Source organism: Pimephales promelas, chromosome 3, assembly GCF_988280905.1.
Source record: "Pimephales promelas chromosome 3, fPimPro1.hap1.1, whole genome shotgun sequence".
NCBI lineage: Eukaryota > Metazoa > Chordata > Actinopteri > Cypriniformes > Leuciscidae > Pimephales > Pimephales promelas.
In genome coordinates this window covers 45,445,237-45,447,736 of record NC_142771.1, presented here as the reverse complement: position 1 = coordinate 45,447,736, position 2,500 = coordinate 45,445,237, and the positions used below count along the sequence as shown (strand labels likewise).

Sequence of the window (2,500 nt, the reverse complement as noted above, 5' to 3'; positions counted from 1 at the left end):
TAGAACATTAGGGTAGTAAACTATATAAAGCTTACAGCACCTGGTATTCCCAGGCGGTCTCCCATCCAAGTACTAACCAGGCCCGACCCTGCTTAGCTTCCGAGATCAGACGAGTTCGGGCGTTCTCAAGGTGGTATGGCCGTAAGCGAAATCTGCTGCCAAAATTGGGCTATTTGAATGGTTAGAACATTAGGGTAGTAAACTATATAAAGCTTACAGCACCTGGTATTCCCAGGCGGTCTCCCATCCAAGTACTAACCAGGCCCGACCCTGCTTAGCTTCCGAGACCAGACGAGTTCGGGCGTTCTCAAGGTGGTATGGCCGTAAGCGAAATCTGCTGCCAAAATTGGGCTATTTGAATGGTTAGAACATTAGGGTAGTAAACTATATAAAGCTTACAGCACCTGGTATTCCCAGGCGGTCTCCCATCCAAGTACTAACCAGGCCCGACCCTGCTTAGCTTCCGAGATCAGACGAGTTCGGGCGTTCTCAAGGTGGTATGGCCGTAAGCGAAATCTGCTGCCAAAATTGGGCTATTTGAATGGTTAGAACATTAGGGTAGTAAACTATATAAAGCTTACAGCACCTGGTATTCCCAGGCGGTCTCCCATCCAAGTACTAACCAGGCCCGACCCTGCTTAGCTTCCGAGATCAGACGAGTTCGGGCGTTCTCAAGGTGGTATGGCCGTAAGCGAAATCTGCTGCCAAAATTGGGCTATTTGAATGGTTAGAACATTAGGGTAGTAAACTACATAAAGCTTACAGCACCTGGTATTCCCAGGCGGTCTCCCATCCAAGTACTAACCAGGCCCGACCCTGCTTAGCTTCCGAGATCAGACGAGTTCGGGCGTTCTCAAGGTGGTATGGTCGTAAGCGAAATCTGCTGCCAAAATTGGGCTATTTGAATGGTTAGAACATTAGGGTAGTAAACTACATAAAGCTTACAGCACCTGGTATTCCCAGGCGGTCTCCCATCCAAGTACTAACCAGGCCCGACCCTGCTTAGCTTCCGAGATCAGACGAGTTCGGGCGTTCTCAAGGTGGTATGGCCGTAAGCGAAATCTGCTGCCAAAATTGGGCTATTTGAATGGTTAGAACATTAGGGTAGTAAACTACATAAAGCTTACAGCACCTGGTATTCCCAGGCGGTCTCCCATCCAAGTACTAACCAGGCCCGACCCTGCTTAGCTTCCGAGATCAGACGAGTTCGGGCGTTCTCAAGGTGGTATGGCCGTAAGCGAAATCTGCAGCCAAAATTGGGCTATTTGAATGGTTAGAACATTAGGGTAGTAAACTACATAAAGCTTACAGCACCTGGTATTCCCAGGCGGTCTCCCATCCAAGTACTAACCAGGCCCGACCCTGCTTAGCTTCCGAGATCAGACGAGTTCGGGCGTTCTCAAGGTGGTATGGCCGTAAGCGAAATCTGCAGCCAAAATTGGGCTATTTGAAGAAGAAAAAAAAGAGACTCTTTCAGGCTTTCTGAAGAAACTGAGAGACTATTTCAGGAATTTTGAGGGGAAAAAAGACAATTTAGGATTTTTGAAACATTTCATTGACTCTTTTTTTTTTTTTTTTTTTTTAAACAATAAAGCTTACAGCACCTGGTATTCCCAGGCGGTCTCCCATCCAAGTACTAACCAGGCCCGACCCTGCTTAGCTTCCGAGATCAGACGAGTTCGGGCGTTCTCAAGGTGGTATGGCCGTAAGCGAAATCTGCTGCCAAAATTGGGCTATTTGAATAGTTAAAACATTAGGGTAGTAAACTATATAAAGCTTACAGCACCTGGTATTCCCAGGCGGTCTCCCATCCAAGTACTAACCAGGCCCGACCCTGCTTAGCTTCCGAGATCAGACGAGTTCGGGCGTTCTCAAGGTGGTATGGCCGTAAGCGAAATCTGCTGCCAAAATTGGGCTATTTGAATGGTTAGAACATTAGGGTAGTAAACTATATAAAGCTTACAGCACCTGGTATTCCCAGGCGGTCTCCCATCCAAGTACTAACCAGGCCCGACCCTGCTTAGCTTCCGAGATCAGACGAGTTCGGGCGTTCTCAAGGTGGTATGGCCGTAAGCGAAATCTGCTGCCAAAATTGGGCTATTTGAATGGTTAGAACATTAGGGTAGTAAACTACATAAAGCTTACAGCACCTGGTATTCCCAGGCGGTCTCCCATCCAAGTACTAACCAGGCCCGACCCTGCTTAGCTTCCGAGATCAGACGAGTTCGGGCGTTCTCAAGGTGGTATGGCCGTAAGCGAAATCTGCAGCCAAAATTGGGCTATTTGAAGAAGAAAAAAAAGAGACTCTTTCAGGCTTTCTGAAGAAACTGAGAGACTATTTCAGGAATTTTGAGGGGAAAAAAGACAATTTAGGATTTTTGAAACATTTCATTGACTCTTTTTTTTTTTTTTTTTTTTAAACAATAAAGCTTACAGCACCTGGTATTCCCAGGCGGTCTCCCATCCAAGTACTAACCAGGCCCGACCCTGCTTAGCTTCC

At 47.0% G+C, this 2,500-nt stretch overlaps 13 non-coding genes across 13 annotated transcripts in view; all 13 read right to left on the bottom strand.

The window, feature by feature from the left end:
• Nucleotides 1–28: 28 nt before the first annotated feature.
• Nucleotides 29–147, bottom strand: LOC148985848 (5S ribosomal RNA). Its single transcript, XR_016166282.1, has one exon. It is a non-coding gene; the product is annotated as a 5S ribosomal RNA (ribosomal RNA).
• Nucleotides 148–210: 63 nt separating this feature from the next.
• On the bottom strand, nt 211–329 carry LOC148985847 (5S ribosomal RNA). The gene has a single exon (XR_016161114.1). It is a non-coding gene; the product is annotated as a 5S ribosomal RNA (ribosomal RNA).
• A 63-nt stretch (nt 330–392) lies between these two features.
• Nucleotides 393–511, bottom strand: LOC148985846 (5S ribosomal RNA). The gene has a single exon (XR_016166281.1). It is a non-coding gene; the product is annotated as a 5S ribosomal RNA (ribosomal RNA).
• A 63-nt stretch (nt 512–574) lies between these two features.
• LOC148985845 (5S ribosomal RNA) lies at nt 575–693 on the bottom strand. Its single transcript, XR_016166280.1, has one exon. It is a non-coding gene; the product is annotated as a 5S ribosomal RNA (ribosomal RNA).
• A 63-nt stretch (nt 694–756) lies between these two features.
• LOC148985844 (5S ribosomal RNA) lies at nt 757–875 on the bottom strand. The gene has a single exon (XR_016162794.1). It is a non-coding gene; the product is annotated as a 5S ribosomal RNA (ribosomal RNA).
• A 63-nt stretch (nt 876–938) lies between these two features.
• LOC148985843 (5S ribosomal RNA) lies at nt 939–1,057 on the bottom strand. The gene has a single exon (XR_016166279.1). It is a non-coding gene; the product is annotated as a 5S ribosomal RNA (ribosomal RNA).
• Nucleotides 1,058–1,120: 63 nt separating this feature from the next.
• LOC148985842 (5S ribosomal RNA) lies at nt 1,121–1,239 on the bottom strand. Its single transcript, XR_016166277.1, has one exon. It is a non-coding gene; the product is annotated as a 5S ribosomal RNA (ribosomal RNA).
• Nucleotides 1,240–1,302: 63 nt separating this feature from the next.
• Nucleotides 1,303–1,421, bottom strand: LOC148985841 (5S ribosomal RNA). Its single transcript, XR_016166276.1, has one exon. It is a non-coding gene; the product is annotated as a 5S ribosomal RNA (ribosomal RNA).
• A 171-nt stretch (nt 1,422–1,592) lies between these two features.
• On the bottom strand, nt 1,593–1,711 carry LOC148985840 (5S ribosomal RNA). The gene has a single exon (XR_016166275.1). It is a non-coding gene; the product is annotated as a 5S ribosomal RNA (ribosomal RNA).
• A 63-nt stretch (nt 1,712–1,774) lies between these two features.
• On the bottom strand, nt 1,775–1,893 carry LOC148985839 (5S ribosomal RNA). The gene has a single exon (XR_016166274.1). It is a non-coding gene; the product is annotated as a 5S ribosomal RNA (ribosomal RNA).
• Nucleotides 1,894–1,956: 63 nt separating this feature from the next.
• LOC148985838 (5S ribosomal RNA) lies at nt 1,957–2,075 on the bottom strand. The gene has a single exon (XR_016166273.1). It is a non-coding gene; the product is annotated as a 5S ribosomal RNA (ribosomal RNA).
• Nucleotides 2,076–2,138: 63 nt separating this feature from the next.
• LOC148985837 (5S ribosomal RNA) lies at nt 2,139–2,257 on the bottom strand. Its single transcript, XR_016166272.1, has one exon. It is a non-coding gene; the product is annotated as a 5S ribosomal RNA (ribosomal RNA).
• Nucleotides 2,258–2,427: 170 nt separating this feature from the next.
• LOC148985836 (5S ribosomal RNA) overlaps nt 2,428–2,500 on the bottom strand; it is a 119-nt gene continuing 46 nt past the window's right edge. Inside the window, exon 1 of the ribosomal RNA XR_016166271.1 lies at nt 2,428–2,500. This exon is cut by the window's right edge and continues 46 nt beyond it. This is a non-coding gene — a ribosomal RNA (5S ribosomal RNA).